This window comes from Phyllobates terribilis, unplaced genomic scaffold (assembly GCF_046119375.1).
Source record: "Phyllobates terribilis strain yellow unplaced genomic scaffold, ASM4611937v1 Scaffold_2__4_contigs__length_985480577, whole genome shotgun sequence".
Classification (NCBI taxonomy): Eukaryota; Metazoa; Chordata; class Amphibia; order Anura; family Dendrobatidae; genus Phyllobates; species Phyllobates terribilis.
In genome coordinates, this window is record NW_027362762.1 from 180,884,897 (window position 1) to 180,910,015 (window position 25,119).

General features: G+C 45.1%; 1 protein-coding gene across 2 annotated transcripts in view; it reads right to left on the reverse strand.

Moving 5' to 3' along the window:
* The window catches only part of NXPH4 (neurexophilin 4), a 315,221-nt gene that overhangs the window by 20,048 nt on the left and 270,054 nt on the right, over nucleotides 1-25,119 (reverse strand). The gene's annotated exons all lie outside the window — the stretch shown is intronic.

Consider the following 25,119-nt stretch of genomic DNA (forward strand, 5'->3'; position numbering starts at 1 on the left):
ATGAAAAGCCGGCAATTCATCAGCGGCATATACCGGTACCCGACAATTTAGAACAGAAAGAATAGAGCTTCACACATAGATTAGATAGATAGAAACATGTCAGTCACATATATAAGAAGTACAGTGACAGTGTTGGTTACTGTACTTGTCATTTAGTGTTAAAGGATTTATTTAAAAAAATAATAGTGTTTTCATGCACCGTCTCTTTAAAAAGCCGGCCGGCAATTCAGCAGCGGTACCCGACAATTTAGAACAGAAAGATAGAGCATCACACATAGATTAGATAGATAGAAACATGTCAGTCACATATATAATAAGTACAGTGACAGTGTTAGTTACTGTACTTGTCATTTAGTGTTAAAAGAAAGGATTTATTAAAAAAAAAATTGGCGTGGGGTTCCCTGTAATTTTAGTCTCTAGAGGAGGTTAAGCAGACGGCTGGGGCAGATGTTTGAAGCCTGGGAAGGGGGTAATACCCACGGAGCTTCCCAGGCTACTAATATCAGCCCCCAGCTGAATATCTAGCCTTTACTAGCTATTAAAATGGGGGACCCCCAAAAAAATGACGTGGGGTCCCCCCTATTTTAATAGCTAGCAAAGGCTAGGCAGACAGCTGGGGACTGATATTAATAGCCCAGGAAGGGTGCCATGAATATTGGCCCCCTCACAGGCTAGAAACACCAGCCGTCAGCCGCCCCAGAAATGGCGCATCCATAGGATGCGCCAATTCTGGCACTTAGCCTCGCTCTTCCCACTGCCCTGTAGCGGTGGCAGTGGGGTAATAGGGCTGGGGTTGATGTCAGCTTATAATGCCAGCTGACATCAAGCCCAGGTTATTAATGGAGAGGCGTCTATAAGACACCCCCATTACTAACCCCATAGTCAAAGTTAAAAAAAAACACAAACACTCAGAATAAAGTCATTTAATTGAAATAAGCACACAATTCTTTATTGTTCTAAATTAAACCATACTTACCGTCACGCCCATTCCAGCTGAAGCCAACGATCTCCTGCAATAAAAGTAAAATAATAAAGCAACATCATCCTTACCTTTCCATGGTTCCCAGGACAGCTTCGGCTCTGCTACATTCACATGACAGGCTGGATCGCAGCAGAAAGCTGCCATCCAGCCTGTCATGCCGCAGGCAGATACTGAGAAGCGCAGGCATGCTTGCGCTCCTCAGTGTCAGGCTGTGACGGCATCCAGATGAGCCGAGTCTCTCACGCTCACCGCATGCGCAGGAGAATTCTCCCACGCTGTCAGTGACGTGCATGAGGTGAGCTGAGTTCATTGTCGGCTCATCTGGATGCCGTCACAGCCTGACACTGAGGAGCGCAAGCATGCCTGCGCTTCTCAGTGTCCGCGGGATGACAGGCTGGATGGCAGCGTTCTGCTGCGGTCCAGACTGTCATCTCGATGTAGCAAAGCTGGAGCCGTCCTGGGAACCATGGAAAGGTAAGAATGATGTTGCTTTATTATTTTTCTTTTATTGCAAGAGATCGTTGGCTTCAGCTGGAATGGGCGTGACGGTAAGTATGGTTTAATTTAGAACAATAAAGAATTGTGTGTTTATTTCAATTAAAGGACTTTATTCTGGGTGTTTGTGTTTTTTTGTAACTTTGACTATGGAGTTAGTAATGGGGGTGTCTTATAGACGCCTCTCCATTACTAACCTGGGCTTGATGTCAGCTGGCATTATAAGCTGACATCAACCCCAGTCCTATTACCCCACTGCCACCGCTACAGGGCAGTGGGAAGAGCGAGGCTAAGTGCCAGAATTGGCGCATCCTTATTTTGGCGAATCTCTTACTTTTCCATGATACAAGGCTTGGCTTTTGATTAGCCGGGTTGACTCGACTTCATCTGTGTGACACGCTGCGATGATGACATTGCGCCAATCTGGGTAATCAAAAGCTGCGTCGGGGATACCAAAAGGTAATAAATTCACGAGCCTTCTGTCCAGTGACCAGAGACTACCAACCTGGTCACAGGACCTGAGACTTTCAAGTCAATCTGCCCCATAATCTGATGACAGATTACCTTGAAAATATGCCCCTTATTGGATAACCTATGTCCCTTTGTCAAATGCAGCACAAAAAGTGTCTAAAACCAAATAGGTGGGAAGGTGCACTAAATTGCTCGACCAATCCCTGTGTGCCTCATTAGCAAATGTGACTAAAGTACAGTTTGTATTAGTCCTATGTTGCTTGGTTTGAACAGTCACTTTGTACTGATAGAGTCCCTTTACTAAATGTGTCATATAGCAATGAATGCGTCACACAACCATGACCAATGCTAGCGTGTTTTCTGTTGTAAATCTGTGCTAGTTCAATGTATAATTATTATTAGCTGTAGACATAAACCATATCATAGGCCTAACTGGTAAACAAAGACCGAAGCAGCGGCGGAGAGGCATCACTGGACCTGGGGAGAGTGAGTAACAGTTTTTATTATTTTAGACCTATGTGAGACTATATGGAGACTCTACTGGAGAACCCCAGAATTTTGTATTTCTTTAGTTATACACGTTTCTCCAGGGTGAACATTTACGGTATCTGCTAAAAAACTTGCTCCAATTTTCTATTCTGAATAAGACAGTTGTCATTCGCTTTCCTCTTAACAGAAAGTCATTGCACACGTCCTAATTTTGTGTATTTTTGCTACCCTGTCCTTCACCCCAACCCTAGCACGAATCTACTTCCCATCTGCCATGTTGCATCTGAATAAATAAGGACATGAATGGATGAATACATTGGGAACAAAAATGAATGTTATCTACATGTATACATGTATACATGCAAATGTACCAATAAAGCTGAAATAACAATGTTCCTGAAGTTAAACCACCTTGGCCCATGCCATCAGGGCTTATACACCGACAACATTGCTAATATTTACAACATTTACATTGTTAAAACCCAGTAAATAAGCACACAATTTCCTTAGGACAGTAGAGGTTTTTTGATATGGAAATGTTATATTTTTCCTAACTTTTACAAACCTAGCGATTACAGAGCGCCCGCATCACATTTTCATTACAAGCAGTGCCCTTGATTAAGCCTTGGCCTTGCCTGTATTTTAACTTTCACAACGCCTCCTGTTCAACAATTCCAGAGGCCTATTTTTCATATTAAAAAAAAATGTGATCATGGTCTAGGCATTAAAATGTATGAGGAAGGTCGCACAATCTTTTACTGGCAGAGAAGGAGGGGTAACAGATGAGCATCGGCTCGGTGGTAAAGCCTAATTGTATTCCAGCGCTGAAGAGCACCAGATGAGAGACGAGAAGAAAGGGTCCTGGAGAAGAGAGATCGCTGTGTTCCTGGAGCCCCTTGCATCGATTGCTGTTTTACCCGTTCTGTACCAAAATGCTGTGAAATAGAATGCTAACTATCTGAATACATTAGGCTGCAAGCTGCCTAATAGAACTGGCCCGGCAATTTAAAAGAACACATAAAGGACATATGGGGCTACTTCAAGCACCCCTTTTTTTTTCTGTCTTTGGTGTTTTGAAATCCATGCAAAATGCATTTTAGAATGACAGGATTTTTTTAAAGTTTTTCATAGCATTTTTGTTTTTGTTTCCCTTTTTTTTTTATTTATTGTCAGTTTGATCTTGTGCTTTTTCTTAAGTTTTGCAAGTTATGTGAAAAAAAAAAGGCTTTGGTGGGAAAAAATAGAAAAAAGTGAAAACAAAAATGTCATTTTCAGAGCATGCTGCACTTCGATGACAATGCCACTATGTCAAAAAAAGAGGACAAAAAAAAAACACAGAAATTCGGCAAATTAAAAAACATTGGGCCTCATTTATCAAAACGGTAAAAAAAAGCTTTTATTACCATAGCAACCACCAATCACAGTACAGTTTTTATTTTAGAATCTGCTTTGGTAAGGATGCCTACACACTGCGCTTTGTCCTACATTTGTTGGTCTCGTCAGGCTTACATCCGAACCCCCTACAAAATGGGATTTGGGCATATGTGCCGGCAAGATCATTGACTATAATGGTGCTCACAGAGTTAACGTGCGCTCAGTCGTGCATGATTTTCGGGTGGGTGCGCCTATTGGAGGCGGACACTCAGACACAATCTACTACGTCTAGATGTCTGCTTCCAGCAGGCGAATACACCCGAAAATGATGCACGACTGAGCACAGGTTGACTCCATCAGCGCCATTATAGTCAATCGCCCCATCAGTACATACGCCCAAACTCCATTTTGAGCGGGGGAAGGAGATTTGGACGTAAGTCCCGATGGGACCACTGAAAGTGATGAAGAACTCAAACGGCCCTAAGATAAAGGCTGTGTTCTGATTGGTTGATATGGGTAACAAAGACAGTTCTGTTACACAGTGTATGTAGTATTTTATATATTATTGTAGCGCGGTACAGAAAAGTTGCCAGAATCCACAGCCGTAAATCCATCTCAACTCATGCAGATTTTTTTTTCCAATTCTTTATTTTAATTTTGCAATACAGAAGAAATACTATGCAACACAGAGACATATGTCGATGCTAAAAGTAAAGAATGCAAAATCACTGCAAAGCACAGACTTAATACAGTAAATACAGTATTTAACAATTTTCTCTTAACAAGCAGAGAAATAATATTAATCGAAACAGTTCAAAACATTCCCAAATACAGGAGATTATCAATAAAGCGTAGCTCATTCCTTGAAATTAAATAATTCTAGAGATATGCTGATGTTAAGTATACATTAGAGAAATCTGCAATTCTCGTCCCTCGCTAGACCAAAGCCCAAAGGGCAACATACTCCCAGTTCACCCTACCAGAATTGGCTATATATGTGAAAGGTTAGTATTGTGATACACAACACCTAAACAAGGATTTGATATTCAACTAACCACTGTGGCGCCCCCAGACATCCACGGACTAAGAAACAGAGCCCCCCATATATTGTATCCACGGGGCCCAGATCCTCTTAAACTTCTCATGCGTCCGGGAATCCCAACCCATCAGTTCCTCCAGCCTAAATATGTCTCTCATTTTACATTTCCATTCATCTAAGGTTGGTGGGGCTTGCTGCTTCCACTTGAGGGCTATCAATTGTTTCGCGGCTCCTAACATCAATGGGGCCAACTCATGCTTTTTAGGGTGGAAGTTATTTGTAGGAAGGGACAAAAGCACTTCTACTACCGTCAAGTCCGCAACAAGTAGTTTGAGAAAACGCATAACCCCAAAAACCTCAGACCAGAATTGTCGAAGGACCGGACAATACCAAAAGACATGGGACAAAGTACCTCGCGACCCCTCGCACCTCCAGCATTGAGGAGAACTAGCTAGTCCCAGATGATAACGTTTATCCGGTGTGTAGTACCAACGCAAGAGCAATTTGTACGCCATTTCCTGGGACACCACACACCGTGAAAAACCATGTGAATTGAGATATATCATTTGTTTGTCTTTTGGGGAGAGTTGGATATTCAATTCAGATTCCCAAGAGTGTAAGAATATCAGTGGGGCATTATCTATCATGTTTGTGAGATTTGAATAAAGTTTAGAAACTATTTTCGGAACAAGATGGTTAACTTTTGTTAGAACCTCAAGCCAAAGCCAATTAGTGTGGGGTTGAGGTAGTTTTTTGATCAAGTTCATATAGTGGGCAATATGTGAGTGTTGTAGAAAATTGAGAGGGCGTTTCCCCGCAGCCAATGGCCAATCGTTAACACATGGAATTTTCCCCTGAAGCAGATGTGAAATGGGTTTAAGTGGTAAGGAAGACCACAGATCGTAAGGGTCTGTAAAATCCGGAGAGAAGAGATAAGGTATAAGTCCCATAGGTATAACTCAGGCAGATTTTGAGGCAATTTTGCCACTGATTTCCCAGAGGGAAACAGAAGAGTTTATTACCTGTTAAAATGGAGTAAAATCAGAAAGCCCTCGAAAAATAAAATCACTTTCAACAAAATTTAAAATACAAAAAAAACAATATACTCATCTCTGCTGTTGCTTTAGAGGATGTTCTTACTGGGGGTCTCTATATAACCCCACCTCAGATTGGCCACATAGGATGAGACATCATTACAAGAGGGTAGGAACACAGGGAAGGAAGTGTAGTCTTTTCTCACTTTGAACTTTTTAGAAGATTTTTCTTAAAAAAAAAAAGTGTTGATTTTGCTGTGGATTACCCATAGTCGTGGCAAAATTCTGAAGTCTTTTGATTAAAAAAAATAGGCAAAAATTGGGTTTTGTTTCAGTTTTTGACTTCTCAGCTGAACTCAGTGGGAAAATGAGCAACAAATCTGTGCCCAGTCGGCATTAGAAATTGCTGTGAATGTAAAAATTTCCCGCATGGTGTATAAGCATTGGTTGAAATCTCCACTTTGCGGCTACTAGATTTTCATGGATCCATTGACTTGAATAAGTGATTTTGATCCACAGACCTGATCAAAAACAGACATGTCTACATTTATTTTTGTGGATATGCCCACCCACTATAATGGGAACATATTCTATCTCTGGCAAAATAACAACAACCCAAAAACCAGATAGAACATGGATGCGAATGGGACATAAGTGGCAGCAGTGGTTTATAGATCCTGCTGTGGGTACTGGACATGTGGTTAAGGCCACGGCCCCACTATCAGTATTTGATCAGTATTCGGTCAGTATTTTTTCTCAGGAGTGGGAGACAAAACCAGGAGTGGATGATAAATGCAGAATTGGTGACTTGTTTCTATTATACCTTCTCTCTGATTGTTCCTCACCTGGTTTTGTCTCCCACTCCTGAGAAAAAATACTGACCGAATACTGACCAAATACTGATAGTGTGGCCGTGGCCTAATCAGTAAACTCATCAATGTCATATTGAATTGTACTGAATAATAAGAGTTCGATTTCACCACAAATGGGAACCATTTCTTATAATTTTTTATTGAGGGCTTTATACTGCAGACCCAGAAAAATATGAGAACGGCATGAGCTACTGTGTTTTTTTACACTATTGGTATTAGGTGGAAATCAAATTAATTTCTTGCTGCTGGGAACAGAAATCTTATGTGCAGTACTATAGGACAATTCATGGATTATAAAAAAAGGAAAAGGGAAATAACTTAATAAGGAAAAATAATACATTAGGTCATGTAGAAGTATCTGTAAATGATGTCATAGGTTTTTGGTTGTACCTGTCTTCAGGGTCAGTGTCTCTCTAGGGAACTGTAAGAATAATGCTATATCTAACTTTTAATTATATTGTTCATATAATTGTTTCGCCCATCTATTAGTCCTTACAAAAACTGCCTTCTGTGGATTTGGCGTTATCATGTATTTCATTCATTTAAATAGTTGTCTTGTGATGCTGTTGTTCCCCTACAGCAGGGATGTCAACCTCAAATACACAGAGGGCCAAAATTAAAAACTTGGAAATAGTCGCTGGCCAATCTTGATATTTATTAAAAAACTGTCTACAATTCAGGACGTTTCTCTTATCATCAAATATAACAAACTTTTTCAAATGGAAACAAGCTGGAAGGGGTTGTCCCACAAACTAAGTACATTTTAATTAATAGATCTTAGAATAAAATAAATACATAATCACAAATGGGGAATACTGGAATAAGAGCAGTAAAAAGCATATGGCCCAGTGGCCTAATTAAAATATGTAATAACAAAGGGTAAAAAACATAAATTAATAAATAATACAAATAATAAGGTATGATGCCAACAAAAGTGCCCTCAAACACAGTATGATACCCCCACAGTGAATTCCTCCTCAGTACCCTCCACACTCACAGTATGATGACCCTACTGTACCCCCCCTCCAGCAAAGTTTGGAGACCCCAAAACAGTATGATGCCCCAACTGTGATCTCCACACAGCCCTCCACAAAGTATAATAGGTCCCATGTTGTCCTCCACACAGTATAATGGGCCTCACATAGTCCTCCGTACAGTATAATGGGCCCCACATAGTCCTCCATGCAGTATAATGGCCCTACACAGCCATCCATACAGTATAATAGCCCCACATAGTCCTCCATACAGTATAATGGGCCCGCACAGCCCTCCATACAGTATAATGGCCCTACACAGCCATCCATACAGTATAATAGCCCCACATAGCCTTCCATACAGTATAATGGGCCCGCACAGCCCTCCATACAGTATAATGGCCCTACACAGCCTTCCATACAGTATATAATGATGTAAGGTACCAAACACCTACAGTGAAACATGGTTTGGGCCTGCTTTTCTGCATCTACCATTGGCCCTCTGCATAGAATTGATGGAAATATGAATGCTACCATGTACAAGGATATACTGGAGAATGTAATGCAGCCACATGGTAAAACCAAAGTAGGCAGGGGATGGAAATCCAGCAATGATCCTAAGTACACATCCAATTTAGTCAAAAATTGGTTAATAAAGAAAAATGTTCACCTGCTGTAATGGCCAAGCCAATCACCGGATTTACATCCTATATAGCATCTTTGGGATGAGTTAGGACGACGAGTTGGGGCCCGTACCAATAGCAATAAACATGAATTGTTTGCAGATTTGCAAATGGAATGGAGCAAGATCCCTCAAGATGTCTTGAATACCCTGGTGGCTTCAATGCCCCGTTGGTGTGGTGCAGTAATTAAAGCAAGTGGTTATGCTACAAAATACTAATTTATGGCATTGTAAACAATGAATTACTCTCTATGCTGTGATCAGTAAACAGTATATGCAAAACTTTTGGCAGTCAGTTTTCTTTAATTAAATGACCATACCTATATTCAAAAGCATTTTGGTTAAAATTAAGGTCTTGTATGATGACAACTTCATGCACTTTCAATTCATCACCAGGGAAATGACCGCACAACAACCAGACAGAAGTAATCACACTTTAAAAAAAAAACAACTTTTGGTTGCCACTGTAAGCTCATATTTGAAAATTAGCACTTAGTTTTAACTATTATCTGAATAAAGACTACACCACTATGTGAGTGCTGGACTTTTACCTTTTCTGGTTGTACAGGTTTTTTATTCATTAAAATAATGACTTTTACAAGTTTCCATTCTTGTACTGGTATAATTAGTTCTGTAGACTTAGGAAGCTACAAGTTCATCCTCTATACTTAGAAAACTGTTTATGGAATGAAATCAGTTTAATTGAATACTTCACTGACGTCCCAACTGTTTTCACAGCGTATAATATGAGATGGTATAATGGATAATTTATGTGCTCCTTGTGATGTATTATTGATGCGTCTCTGATTATCCCACTATTTAACTTTATTTTATGACTGCTGGTCCTAACATAGAGGCTCTTCCAGAACAAAATGACTTTGGGGCTGTACAACAGATATAGGGTTTACTTTTTTCACTAATGTAGTAAAATGAACCTTATTTTTGAAAAATATCTTTGCTAAAATACATAAAGAGCCAGAAATTATACTAAATCTACCAACATGGCAATGGTTTATAATTATACTGATATATTGTACATTTCCTATTTCATATACAGTGGGGAAAATAAGTATTTGATACACTGCCGATTTTGCAAGTTTTCCCACCTACAAAGAATGGAGAGGTCTGTCATTTTTATCGTAAGTACACTCCACTTATGAGAGACAGAATCTAAGAATAAAAACCAGAAAATAACATTGTATGATTTTTAAATAATTAAATTGCATTTTATTGCATGAAATAAGTATTTGATCACCTATCAACCAGCAAGAATTCTGGCTCTCACAGACCTGCTAGTTTTTCTTTAACCCCTTTGTGACATGGAGCGTAATAGTACGCCCCACGTCATAACCCTATTTGGTGCGGGCTTCGGCACTGAGCCTGCACCTTTCCGGGAACATATCAGCTGATCTATGTAGCTGACATGTGCCCGCAACAGCCGCGATCCACCCACGGCTGTTAACTAGTTAAATGCTGCTGTCAATCTCCGACAGTGGCATTTAACTCACGCTTCCGGGAAGCGCGTCATTGGCCCATTGGCGACCCTCGTCACATGATCGCAGGTCACCAATGGGTCAGCATGACAACCTGGGGTCTGCAGGCGACCCCTGTGGTAGCCACTGCTAGATTGCTATGAGCGCTCGGCGTTCATAGCAAGTGAGCAAATCTGCTACACACAGGCGATCAGATAATTGCAGCTTCAAGTCTCCCATGGAGACTATTGAACCATGCAAAAAGTGTAAAAAAATGTTTTTAAAAATCTAAAAAAAATCTAAAAGGTTAAAAAAAAAAACACACATACATATATTTTGTATCACTGCATTCAGAATCGCCCAATCTATCAATATAAAAAAATAATTAATCCAATCGGTAAACGGCGTAACAAGAAAAAAATTCTAAACTCCAGAATTAAGTTTTTTTGGTAGCCGCATAAATAATTGGTCGCAATAACGGGCGATAAAAATATTGTATCTACCACAAAATTGTATCAATAAAAACGTACGTCAGCTCGGCGCGCATAAAATAAGCCCTCACCTGGCCCCAGATAACGAAAAATGGAGACACTACAGGGCTTGGAAAATGGCGCCATTTTTTTCTTAAGCACTTAAATAAAAAATAACCTCTACATGTTTGGTGTCTACGAACTCATAATGACCTGGAGAATCATAATGGCAGGTCCGTTTTAGCATTCAGTGAACATGGTAAAAAAAACAACCAAAAAACAACTGTGAAATTACACTTTTTTTTGCAATTTCACCGCACTTGGAATTTTTTTCCCGTTTTCCAGTACATGATATGGTAAAACCAGTGATGTCGTTCAAAAGTACAACTTGTCTCGCAAAAAATAAGCCCTCACATGGCCATATTGACCAAAAAAAAAAAAAAAAGTTATAGCTCTGGGAGGAAGGGGAACAAAAAACGAAAACGCAGAAACGGAAAATGCTCCGGTCATAAAGGGGTTAAGAAACCTGTTGGCACAATTATTAAAAAATATAAGAAACACAAGATGACTGTCAATCTCCCTCGGTCTGGGGCTCCATGCAATATCTCACCTTGTGGGGTAAGGATGATACTGAGAAAGGTCAGGAATCAGCCCAGAACTACACTGGTGAACCTGGTCAATGACCTGAAGTGAGCTGAGACCACCGTCTTAAACATTACCGTTAATAACACACTATGCCGTCATGGATTAAAATCCTGCAGGGCATGCAAGCTCCCCCTGGTCACGCGAGCACATGTCCAAGCCTGTTTGAATTTCACCAATGACCATCTGGATGATCCAGAGGAGGCATGGGAGAAGGTCATGTGGTGAGATGAAACCAAAATAGAACTTTTCGGTCTCAACTTCACTCGCCGTGTTTGGAGGACGAAGAAGGATGAGTACAACTCCAAGAACACCGTCCCAACCGTGAAGCATGGTGGGGGAAAAATCATACTTTGGGGGTGCTTTTCTGCAAAGGGGAAAGGATGACTGCACCGCATTGAAGGGGAGATGGATGGGGTCATATATCGTGAACGTTTGGCCAACAACCTCTTTCCCTCAGTAAGAGCATTAAAGATGGGTAGTGGCTGGGTTTTCCAGCATGACAATGACCCGAAACACACAGCCAGGGCAGCTAAGGAGTGGCTCCGTAAGAAGCATTTCAAGATCCTGGAGTGGCCTAGCCAGTCTCCAGACCTGAACCCAATAGAATATTTTTAGAGGGAGCTGAAACTCAATATTGCCCAGCGACAGCCCCGAAACCTGAAAGATCTGGAGATGATCTGTATAGAGGAGTGGGCCAAAATCCCTGCTGCAGTGTGTACAAACTTGGGCAAGAACTACAAAAAATGTCCGACCTCTGTAGTTGCAAACAAAGGTTTCTGTACCAAATATTAATATAAAAATTACAGACTTCTCCATTCTTTGTAGGTGTGAAAACTTGCAAAATCGACACTGTATCAAGTACTTATTTTCCCCACTGTAGTTACTTGCATTTTCTATCACTTGTGGGTTTTTCTGTTTTTAAAATTGTACCTAAATAAGATAAAATCTACAATAACATAAAATCTACAAAATAGTACATGCTCATAGTGGTTATTTTTACTGAAATTATCATTAAAATTAAGGTCAGTGGGTGGAAACCTCATTGAGGGGGGTGGGTGGTTGTGACTTCGTACACAGCATTTAAAAAAACAAACAGCGTTTTTCAGCATTTTGCCTGATCTTTTTTTGCTAATTCTTGTTCATGATTCTTGTTGTTACAGTGGGCTTTTTTTCAGTAGCTTTGTAGTATTGCTATTTTTTGCAAAAAAAACCACCAACATTAAATTTTATCTATAAGTAAATAGTGAAATATGAAATGCAACACAGGTAGTTAGGTAATTTTTTGTGCTTTTTTATTGCAGTTTTTTTTCTATATTTTCTAGGGCTGAAGATTGAGAGAGCCGCTGACAATATACTAAATAATGTTGGAGTGGGATTGAAATTCAGCATTGGCAATGAAAATACACAGGATATGCTGCTTTCCCCCACCCACTTCCCCAGATTGGGGTCTCTATTATAAATATGTCCCTGCCTAACATTGGAGGAAATCAAAATTTACTGGAAGACCACAATGACCATTAATACAGATTTATAAGGGTAAATAATAGTGCCACGCTATGACATTGTACTGAGTATTATCAAATGCAACTGTACCAAGACTAATGTTAACATCATTACTGCAATATATGACACAAATAATACCGACAGATCATTCATAGCCTCATTTTACTTGAGACAAGCGAATAAATTTGCAGGACCCTGGTCCAGTGGCCAGCTCCGTACCCCATTGGTCAGGAGCCCTTTAAACAGCATGCCTACCTGTCATTTGGAGATGCTCTTTTGATTAGCCAGCCTGGTGTGATGTCATCATTACAGCATGTGTGCATGTTAGGCAGGCTAATCAAAAGAGGAGCTGCGGCTGCAGGCAGGTAAGAGGTAGTTTGCAAGGCTCCTGTCCAGCTGCCACAGAATACCACCATACTGACCATTACCCAAACCTACTGTACTAAGACTGATATGACCACTATACAGAGACCATGTCATAGATATCAGTTCCACACTGGTGCTCTAAAATCCATATATGTGTACAGATAAATGTACAGATATATGTGTATACTATACAATGACATGACTCATTGGTGACGCTCTCTCTGATCATAGTACTTTGTATTCTCTTTTGTTTTCCATTCAACCCAGACTGCCATATCCACTTCTTCCAAAAAGATGATTCGTCTCTGAAGAATGTAACAGAGAAATCTTTGGCTTATCACTTTTCCAGCAGCCTCCTTACATTCCCCCACCTCTACTCTCTATAACCAGTGCTGTAGACAGTAATAGTGACTGCTCTTTGTCCCTAAGCAGTAATAGTGCCCACTTTGTGCCTTCACATAGTGATAGTGCCCCCAGTGTCTGTCAAACAGTAAAAATAAACTAATGCCATTGCTCAGCTCACCCTGCTCCCATGCCAAGCAGTAATGATGCACTCTTCCTCATTGCAGCCTTCTGCTCAACACATATTGTGTGATGAAATGCTGTCCCCTGCATCGCAATTGATAGAGTAGGTGGAGCAGGGAGTTGATGTGACGCGCCCCTGGGCCTGTGTCGCGCTGCGTTGCGCACGCGGGAGCTTACCCGGAGCCGGATCTCTTTGGGGTTGTAGTCTCGTGGCGGTGATCCGGTCCGTGCCCAGGGAGTCAGACTAAGTGGCGCTGTATTAGCGGTAGATGTTGAACGACTACGCCACCCGTTGAGTACAGCTAAGGAGCTGCTGCTGCAGGGCAGACCGCTGAGGCCGGTGGTAGGATTGTGCAGCGTGATAGTATAACCCCCAACGGGAGGGGTATGGCCTCAGGGCAGCCGACGTGGATGATGGGGGTAGCAGGAACCACTCGGAGACGGTACGGTGTAGTTCAGGGTCTTTACTGGTGACAAAGATAGACCCTCCCGGAGTACTGGCTAGCGATTGGGGCCTGGTCAGTCCTTGAGCAGATGGGATCTCCCCTAGCCAGGCGGAGTTGTAGGCCTCCCAAACTAACGATACTCTTCCGGCTACCTTGCTAGAGGCGGGTATAAGTAGCCCACGTCCCTGAGTGTACCGTGTGGTGCTCACCCGTATGGCCGGTGACTCGGGGCCTTCTAGTAGCTTCCGCTCCACGACGGCGGTGCTGGTCCCACGCGTGTGACCGTGCCTTCGGGTTTCTGGGCCAGAGGACCTGCAATCCCCTGCCGGTCGGTTTCTGCTGCTGGATAGGAGTTAGTCCCCACAGCCTCGGACTCCGGGTCCGGTGATAACTTCTCAGTCAGGGCGAGCTCTGCAGCTGCCAGCCCCTGACTCCTTGTAGCACTGCTCCCACAGAGCTCCTGATGTTCTTTTCCTATATCTGCTTCTCTGTCTCTACTTCTTCTCTACTCACTAACCCTGCCTCAGCCCTAGGTTTATATAGGGGAAGTTCTTCCCCTCCCAGGACTGGGCAGGAGGTGTGGCATGCATAGGATCCCTGACCAAGAGACCTCCCACCTGCTCTCAGACATAACATTGCCGTTACTGTGGAAACCAGACCCCTGGGGTGCCACATTCCCCCCTAGTGAAATTTAGTACTCCGGGACTAAACATATTTTTAGAAAAACATAACAAGATAATAACAATAATAATACAATAAGAAAAACACATAAAGATGGTTACGGCGTGTCCGCAACCGGGCGCAGTCTTTGAAGAAAAGCAAGGTGTCCATTTCACCAAAACAGGGAGACGTAACCAGGTAGGGGTCTGTCCTGCCCCGAGTCCTTAACAGTCTTTAGTCCGTCCTGGGTTACGCTCCAACTATACACAAAGGATTCCCGGTAAATCCACCAAGGACTCCTATAAATAACTAGAAACACATAATTATACACAAGCAACAAGAAAAACAGGTAACCACAAATAAAACAATTTGTACACTTCAAATCCTCCAACGTGCGGGTAACTGGCCTCTAGTGGCCCTAGTGGACCTACGGAGCTGACTGTCTAGCCCTGAACTACAGGGTGTAGGAGCTGTCAAGGGTAAACTGGGCAGCTGTCTACCGGCTCTTTGACTCACTAGGGGTACGGCAGGCTCACTATAAGCAGAGGGTTGATCCTCCTGTTCTGCTTGTGTGGAGTCTTCTGCCTCCTGGACCGGCTGCTCTTCCAGCTCTACCTGTTGCTCCGTAGGCACTTGGGATGCTGGTTGGAGGAACGTGAGGACGGGTACCACAACTGCACCATTGACTTGAGTCCAGGACCGAGGGAAGTCTCCGAGCACAGTACTAACCATATCTTCCCTTTCCTCTACGGGTTGATGGTCTTCCTGTTCCTCTTCAGGGTTCCGTAGCTGTTCAGGACACTTCTTCAGGTGATCCCGGGATACAATGGCTATGGTCTCCCCTCCGTCTTTACTGATGGTACAGACTTTCGGGTTCTCGTGGCTTGAGGGCAGTACGGTGTACGGGTCCTTCTCCCACTGGTCGTCCAACTTGTGGAGCCGTCTTTTCCTCTTCAAGACCTGCTCTCCAGGTACCAGGGGAACAGCGGGAGCATACTGGTTGTAAGTTTTCTCTTGTCTTTCCCTAGCCTGACAGAGACTTCGCTCCACGCTCTCCTGTACTTTCCGGTACTGCTGCTGCCTCTCTGTGTCCCAGTCTGCTTCTGGTGAAGTGTCCTCGGGTGTCAGGACTCCCATTTCCAGGTCAACAGGTAACTTACCAGGTCTCGCCCTCATTAGGTAAGCCGGGGTACAGTTGGTGGAACCTACCGGGATGTGATTGTATAGGTCCACTAGATCGGGCAGCTTCTCAGGCCACAGACTGCGTTCTTCCAGGGGCAACGTTTTCAGGAGATCCATTACCACCTGGTTCATTTTCTCACAAAGTCCATTAGTTTGCGGATGATAGGGTGTCGTCCTTATCTTCCGGCAGCCATACAGATTGCAGAATTCCTGGAAGACCTCCGCTTCAAAGGCAGGTCCCTGGTCCGTCAGCACTTGGTCCGGGTACCCGTGTGGACGGCAGAAGTGCTGCTGGAAGGCTCTAGCTGCTGTTTGAGCCGTTAAGTCCTTAACGGGGACGACAACCAAGAACCGGGAGTAATGATCCACAATGGTTAACGCGTAGACGTAGCCACTTCTGCTTGGGGTCAGTTTTACATGATCCAAGGCTACCAGTTCCAACGGCTGCCAGGTGACGATGGACTGCAGGGGAGTCTTCTGGCTGGCACGGTCCTTCCTTCTTAGGTTGCACGGGCCACAGTCTCTGCACCACCTCTCGATGGTTGCCCTCATGCCTACCCAGTGGAACCGCCCACGCAGCAGGAACTCCAGCTTCTTCCATCCGAAGTGTCCAGCCCCGTCGTGGTATGCTTCCATCACCATGGCTGCGTCTCTCCGTGGCACCACTACTTGCCAGATTAGTTCATGCGTCCGGGAGTTAACCATTCTGCGGCACAACTTCCCCTTGTAAAAGAACAGTCGACTCTTCTCAGCCCACAGTTGCTTGGTCTCCTCCGGAGCGTCTGGGTCAAGGCGAGCCTCTGGCCGAGTCAGCATCTCCTTCACCAGCCGGACGGCAGGGTCACTGTCTTGCGTTTCCTCCCAGTTGTAGTGAGGCAAGGGGTTAAACGTAGCAGCTTGCTTACTCCTTACCCGATGGGAATACTGGATAGTCCCATGACGGTGGAACGCGGGGAGTTCGACTTCTTCCAGTCCCTCTGGATCTTCTCCTACGTCCGGTAGGTTTGGCATCCTGGACAGGGCGTCTGCGTTGGTATTGGAGCGTCCTGCCCGGTATTTGATTGTGAACTCGTAGTTGGACAGACGGGCCATCCATCTCTGCTCTAGGGCACCGAGTCTTGCCGTGTTCAGGTGTGTCAACGGGTTGTTATCCGTGTACACGGTGAACCGGGAAGAAGCGAGGTAGTGCTTAAAGCGTTCGGTGAGTGCCCACACCACTGCCAGGAACTCTAGCTTAAATGAGCTGTAATTCTCAGGGTTTCTCTCGGTGGATCGCAGTTTTCGGCTGGCGTAAGCGATTACTCGTTCTTTCCCCTGCTGGATCTGGGACAGCACGGCTCCTAGCCCGATGTTACTTGCGTCGGTGTAGAGGATAAAGGGCTGGCTGTAATCAGGGTACGCCAGGATTTCATCCCCGTGAGGGCCATCTTCAGCTGGCGGAAGGACTCTTCTTCTAACTTCTCCCATCTGAAGGGTGGCTTCTGGTTCTTGGCCTTCCGGGACTGGCCTATCAGGAGGTCCTGCATAGGAGCTGCCTTTTTGGTGAAACCGGGGATGAATCTGCGGTAATAGCCTACCAACCCGAGGAACTGCCGCACTTCCTTTACACTGGAGGGACTTGGCCATTCCTTAATTGCGGTGATCTTATCAGGGTCGGGAGCCACTCCATCAGCGCTCACCACGTGTCCCAGGTACTGCACCTTTGGTTTCAGGAGGTGACACTTGGAGGGTTTCACCTTTAGGCCGTAACTTGCCAGAGCTTCGAACACTTCCGCCAGGTGTTTCAGGTGGTCCTCATACGTCTTGGAATATACGATGACATCGTCCAGGTACAGCAGGACCGTCTCGAAGTTTCTGTGGCCCAGACAGCACTCCATTAATCGTTGGAAGGTTCCTGGTGCGTTGCAGAGTCCGAACGGCATGCAGGTAAACTCGCTAAGTCTCATCGGGGTGGTGAATGCGGTCTTCTCCCGGTCCGCCTCTGCTACAGGAACCTGCCAGTACCCACTAGTGAGATCCAAGGTAGAGAAGAAGTTAGCAGATCTTAAAGCAGCCAAAGACTCCTCTATCCTTGGTAAGGGGTACGCATCCTTGTGTGTGATACGGTTGATTTTCCGGTAATCTACACACATCCTCATGGTGTTGTCTTTCTTTTTGACTAAGACTAGTGGAGCTGCCCAGGGGCTACAGCTATCCCTGATCACCACAGCCTCCTTCATGTCTCTAAGCATCCCCTTGGCGTGTTGGTAGTGTGCAGGGGGTACGGGTCGATACCTCTCTTTTATGGGAGGATGGTCTCCCGTGGGGATGTGGTGTTCTACCCCCTTGACTCGCCCGAAGTCTAACGGGTGTTTACTAAACACTCTCTCGTACTCTTGAACCACCCGATAGACTCCCTGTTTCTGGTGTGAGGGAGTGGAGTCAGTACCCAAATGTAGTTGCTGACACCAGTCCTCCATTGTTTTCTGAGAGCCGTTACCTTCCTCCGGGGAAGATGGAGGCAAGGGTTCTACGGACTGTATGGAATTTTGATTGATGGTATACAATTTGGCTAGCGTGGTATACCGGGGCAGGTACACTTCCCTCTTCCCGATATTTATTATGCGAACGGGCACCCTCCCATGGCGTACATTGACCACCCCCCGTGCTGTCAAAATGGTGGGCCTACTGTCTGAGTAAACTGGTTCTACCATTGCCTGGTAATCTCTACCTCTCAGACCAATAGCTGCCCGGCACCAAATCATCATTTCACTTTTCGGGGGCATGACAATAGGGAAAGGGTCACACATTCGCACGCTACCAATCTCACCACCGGAGAGTTCTAGCTGTTGCCGTCGCATCAGTGCCCGGATCTCTTTCTGGAGCACTCGCTGCTGGCCGGAGCTGGCGTTCTTGGCAACCTGCTGTAAAAGGAAAATCACCTCTGCAAGACAATTTTCAATTACATTAGTTCCTAGAGTTATCTTTGGGTGACTCTCGTGTTTGTCAATGTCTACAATGATCAGTCCCTGTGCTGCCAGTTTGACTCTACCAATTTTAATGGTCACCTCTTTAAATCCAATCTGTGGCACGGGCTGACCATTGCTGGCGATGATACTCAAGTCGTCGTCAGGGTAGCGGGTGATATCCGAGTCATTCCAGTACTGCTTGAAGAGCACGTACGGGATGGTGGTGACCTGTGACCCGGTGTCCAGTAGGGCACTCATAGGAATGCCATCCAGTACCACGGGTAAGACTGGACGTCCTCCCACATATTTGTCGCGCCAGTTCGATGGGCCTGGTGATCTTTTTCCTGGGGGTTGGCCCTCTACCCCAGGTTGTGCCAGTTTAAAGGACAGTACCTTGCCATATGTCCGGGTTGATTGCAGCGGCGGCAGATGGGTCGTCCGTCCTCGTTGTATCGGTCGCTGGGTCTTCCTCTGGCCGGTGGGGTCCTCCTTGGTCGACGCCACGGGATGTCCTCCGGTCCGGATGCCAGCTGGATCTTCCCTGGAGTGGAAACCTGTAAAGACTGCACAGTTCGGGTTAGCGCAGCAACGCTTTTAGCTAGCTCTTGGACCTGATGGTGCAGGTCTGGAGCCGGGTCATTGTTCAAAGCCTGCGCATCAGCTCCCACAGGCCCTGCCGACAAGGGCGCCGCCTCCTGGTGGTAAGTGGTAGTGGGGCGTCTGGGGGTCACAACGCCACCTGGTGCCGGTTCTCGAAGCACCCGGATGGCTCTGTCCTTGAACTGTGCAAATCCCAGATGAGGGTCCTGTAAGGCCATTGCCCGCAACTGGGTTCGGTGGGCATTGCAATATAAACCCTCTATAAATTGTTCAGTCAACAGCCTGTCCTCGTCTCCCACGCCGTCAGGGTCGGTCTGCTTAATGGCTCTCAGGGCCTCTTGTAGGTTCAGGGCATAGTCCCTTATACTCTCATGTGCCCGCTGTTTGCACCCGTAGAATCTAAGCTTGATCTCGGCTGAGGTGCGGGTATCAAAGGTGTCCCTCAGCCGGGTTAGTATCCCTGCGACAGTCCTCCCCCCAGGTGGCCAGGACTTTACCTCCCTTTGGGCTGCCCCGGTTAATTGGGCCACCAGGATGCTCACTTTTTGCTCCTCTGTGAGGGGGTACACCTGGAAGAGGCTATCCAGCTTTTCTCTAAAGTCATGCAGGGTATGTGACTCCCCTGAGTACTGGGGTAGCCAGGCTGCCCCCGGGATATAGGGCATGGTGAAAGGCATGACCGCAACAGCAGTGGCGCTGGCGGGGGTTGAAGCGGTGAAGCTCTCCTCCGTATCCGGCATCCTTCTCCCCCCTAGTGGACCGTGGCCTACCTTGCGATGATCCTCTTCTGTAGGCCGCGGCTCCGCAGTGAATCGTCAGGGTTGAGGACCTTCCGTCGCGCTCCTGTGACGTCGGCGTCTGCTGGGCTCCTTCCAGGACCTTACGCAACGTCCGGACGTGAGGCGGGGCTTCAGTTCTCGCGCGCTTTCGGAGTCCACGCCCCTCTACTTCCCGCGCGGCGTCCTCAAGATGGCGTCCAATGGCGGGAAAACTCCACGTATGGCGGGAAGAAGGCTGAAGATGGCGCCAGATGGCGGGAAAACTCCACCGATGGCGGGAAGGAAGCGGAAGATGGCGCCGGATGGCGGGAATCTTCACCACAGGTAAGTTTGAACAGTCTTTTTCAGGTACGCAGTACCCGGTGGTTGCGGGCACGAGATCCTGCCGACTACGCCAAAAGTTGACGCGCCCCTGGGCCTGTGTCGCGCTGCGTTGCGCACGCGGGAGCTTACCCGGAGCCGGATCTCTTTGGGGTTGTAGTCTCGTGGCGGTGATCCGGTCCGTGCCCAGGGAGTCAGACTAAGTGGCGCTGTATTAGCGGTAGATGTTGAACGACTACGCCACCCGTTGAGTACAGCTAAGGAGCTGCTGCTGCAGGGCAGACCGCTGAGGCCGGTGGTAGGATTGTGCAGCGTGATAGTATAACCCCCAACGGGAGGGGTATGGCCTCAGGGCAGCCGACGTGGATGATGGGGGTAGCAGGAACCACTCGGAGACGGTACGGTGTAGTTCAGGGTCTTTACTGGTGACAAAGATAGACCCTCCCAGAGTACTGGCTAGCGATTGGGGCCTGGTCAGTCCTTGAGCAGATGGGATCTCCCCTGGCCAGGCGGAGTTGTAGGCCTCCCAAACTAACGATACTCTTCCGGCTACCTTGCTAGAGGCGGGTATAAGTAGCCCACGTCCCTGAGTGTACCGTGTGGTGCTCACCCGTATGGCCGGTGACTCGGGGCCTTCTAGTAGCTTCCGCTCCACGACGGCGGTGCTGGTCCCACGCGTGTGACCGTGCCTTCGGGTTTCTGGGCCAGAGGACCTGCAATCCCCTGCCGGTCGGTTTCTGCTGCTGGATAGGAGTTAGTCCCCACAGCCTCGGACTCCGGGTCCGGTGATAACTTCTCAGTCAGGGCGAGCTCTGCAGCTGCCAGCCCCTGACTCCTTGTAGCACTGCTCCCACAGAGCTCCTGATGTTCTTTTCCTATATCTGCTTCTCTGTCTCTACTTCTTCTCTACTCACTAACCCTGACTCAGCCCTAGGTTTATATAGGGGAAGTTCTTCCCCTCCCAGGACTGGGCAGGAGGTGTGGCATGCACAGGATCCCTGACCAAGAGACCTCCCACCTGCTCTCAGACATAACATTGCCGTTACTGTGGAAACCAGACCCCTGGGGTGCCACAGATGGCTCTTTGCTCCACCAGATCACCAGCTCTGAATCTATTGATGTTATCTGTTTGCTCACGGGGGTATTTTTGTATTTTAGTTGCTCTTTATAAAATAAGCATATGGTGATGGTCTTACACTATGTGTAGCTGTTTCTGATTCATGGATAAAAACTCATCGGACACATATCGGTGAATCTAGATATCAGCTAACGGTTTACTCAAAAACTACAGCATCTACTCTGGAGGATGTGCCTTTAGTTTTGGAACCTGCATAGTCTCTCCAGTTTTTGAGTTGACCCCATTCAGACTGATCTGTCTAGATCATTGAGGAGCTATCACATTTTTTACTAGACTGTATTTGCAGGCTTTCTGCTCCGAGGTGTGATCCGTTCCAAATTTGAAATTAATTTGAGAGATTGCTTTTATGAAGTTTGAAGCAATACTATTTAAAAATGAACTTTAATTACTTTTATTTTATAATTTTTATAAAAGTGTATTTTCCCTGGTCGTTTTATCCTTATTGTGCACCATCTCTAGATTATTTTTCTATATGATTCTTTTTCTCTACAGAATTTGGTATTACACTTTAGGATGTTTTCAAACATGGCAGACAAATTACATAGATAAACTCTTTGTGAAAATGCTGTTTCTGCAACTAATCTGCTCAGTGTGAATATGACATAATAGAACAGAAACACTGGAAAACAGAAATGCTGCTCAAATAGTACAATTTAAGGATGAGCACAAGAAAAGACCATTGTGATCTGTCTGGATTAAAGGGAAATCTAAGTAGCATTACTATCAATATCTTTTACTTCTTCCCCTTTAAAGATGTAGAATCCATAATACCGAGTCAGAAAGGGTCGTAGCTGAGCTGAATTTTCTTTTTAATATTTGAAATCCTCGTTGAGGCTACTGATCCCGAGCTTTAGCCTCAGACAAATATGTTCTGAGTCTTTTGACAATGTCATGGGACGCAGGGCCTGTTTGTTAAACAGTGGTAATGCTGTCTGGTTTGATATATGAGCAACTCGCTAGATACTTCTACTCACAGATTCCACCAATAAATCACACGTAATGTGTTCCCAACGCATCTCTATTTCTCCCTTTCCTTTCTAATATTTTATTCTTTGTCTGTTTTGCATCTCCTGCCCTTTCTATTGCCATCCCTGGTTTGTTTTTCCATAAGTTTTGTAGCTTGCCTTTATCCATATCACATTCTTATGGCACTATTATAACCTCTTGTGTTTTCTAATATTTCTTAAACTGACTTTACTTCTCTTGTGTTTTCAGTCCTTTGTATTTCCTTTATTCGGTTCTTTTGTATATTATTTCCTTTGTGCTTTGTTTTATTCTCTTTAATCTATAAATCTCTTCTTTTTATTTCCCTGGGTTTATTTTTCTGCCACCCTCTTAGCTCTCATCTAATTGTCAGTTATGTTCTTGGTCTGATTTTATTTTTCTTTACCAATATTTTCACTTTTCTTCCATCATACTATACAGCTTTATACAGTCCTTTAATTATTTTAATCAGTTGTTTGCTGTGGTCTCTTATTTTTTTCTGGTAGTGTCTCCTTTGGGCAGTACTATTATTTCTGTAGTGCATTTATACAAAAACATTCCAAATACAATATGCTCCATCAAGTTTCATCTTATTTTGCTAAAAAAGACTGACAAAATTAATTTGACAGTTAAAATAGCAAAAATAAAAAAAAATGATAAAAGCGCCATGGTATGAATACTTCCTTAGTTGAAAACTACTCTATTGGATACTACCATGTCTTGCTCCCAGGGCCGGCTCCAGGTTTTTGTGGGCCCTGGGTGAAAGAGTCTCAGTGGGCCCCTTTAGCACATACCACGATTCATGATGCACAGATACAGCAGAGAAATATATATACTGTATATATAGTACAATGCCGAAGATTTCACTTCTTACATTACATGAGTGATATCTATTGTAAATTCCACAATTGCTCAGAAACCGGCAAATCGCTCCATACAGAATACTGGTCCCCATAAAATGCTCCATACAGGATACTGGCCCCCATATAACGCTCCGTACAGGATACTGGCCCCCATATAACGCTCCATACGGGATACTGGCCCCCATATAACGCTCCATACAGAATACTGGCCCCCATATAATACCCCATGCCTCCATACATTAAAAAAAAAAATCAAATACTCACCTCGCTTCTCCTCACCTGCTGCTGCTGCTCTGCTCTGGACTTCTCAGTGTCGCCGGCGTCTTCCCGCTCTGCGCTGTGACAGCTCAGCAGAGGGCGTGGTGGAGAGACATCACTGCGCCCTCTGACCTGAGACATCACAGTGCAGCAGCTGCGGAAGATGCAGGACCTGCTGCTGAGGCACGGGGAAAGGTAAGTATTGTGTCAGGACACTGAGCAAGTGGGGGGGCGCGGACACTGGCACCGCTCTTCTCCACTCATGGGTCCCATAGCGCAGCGGGGTGCCCAACGGCGAGTGGGCCCCCCTGCCTGCTCAGGGCCCTGGCACTTGCCCGGGTGTGCCGGGTGCTGGCACTGGGCCTGCTTGCTCCCAATAATATAATAACAGTTCCAGCTCTCTGTTTATGACTCTCGTCCCGTCTGGAGCGCAGATACTGGCCCTGCCACAGCCTAAATATGCAAGTAAATGGAAAAGGAATCCAGGTCAACAAACAGGTTCTTCTTTATTTAGATGAAATTCATGCAGAGGACATCTAGTAATATGATAGCAATTGGCAGTTGGCATTAGCATAGCATTGGCATCTACGCGTTTCAGGTCTCACAGCACCCTTAATCATGATGAGCTGGATTGCTTTTGCATTTACTTGATCTCAATGTTACACAGCAATCTTTCACTTTGCAGAATTAAATTATGTTTGTAGTCCACACACAGTGCAAACTCATGAACATATTGCCCTTATTTCTTATTCACAATCTGTTCTATACATCTGAATGCAGAAAGCACATGAATTTCTGCAAGCCATAATTTCATGAAGAGACTGATGCAGCCATTTTTGCAACAAATCTGTTACATGTGAATAACCCCTTAAAGGGTTATCCACCACTGGACAAACACCCCTAAACTACAAAAGTGCCTAAGATACAATAAACAACACATACCTCCCGACCGATGTCATTCGAACAGTATTGGCAATACTTTCAGTACTTCATGAGAGTGGATTTTGGCTGCAGCAATCATGTGACCGCCGGTCTGGAAGGTGAGTAGGTATTTTTTTATTTTATCTGGGGCACTCCATCACTTAATAATGGCTTGTCCAGTAGCGGACAACCCTGTAAAGTATTCCGGAATTAATAGGCCTTTGATATCCAATCGGTGGGCAGCTGACTTTCAGAACTGAACCCTACCACCCATTGCTTGAAGGGTCTTTGACGCTCAGCTGAGTGCAGTCTCTTCATTCTTTACATTTCTCTGTCTACCTGCACACTGTATATTTTTTAACTTCTGGGCTGGGTATTACAGAGTAATCCTATTAACTTCACTGGACCTATGATTCAATAGCATAGCCACTACTAGGTGTGTGGAGACCAATGTAAAGATATATTAAAAAAAAATCAGCTCAGATGCCCCCGCAGCTAAAACCCCAGCACCTCCTATACTTATTTCTCTGGTGCATACTATTTTAGAAGGTCACATATTTCTCATAGGAGAATGTGGCTACACATTAAACCAGTTATGTCTTCATATTTCACAATATAAGCTGCAT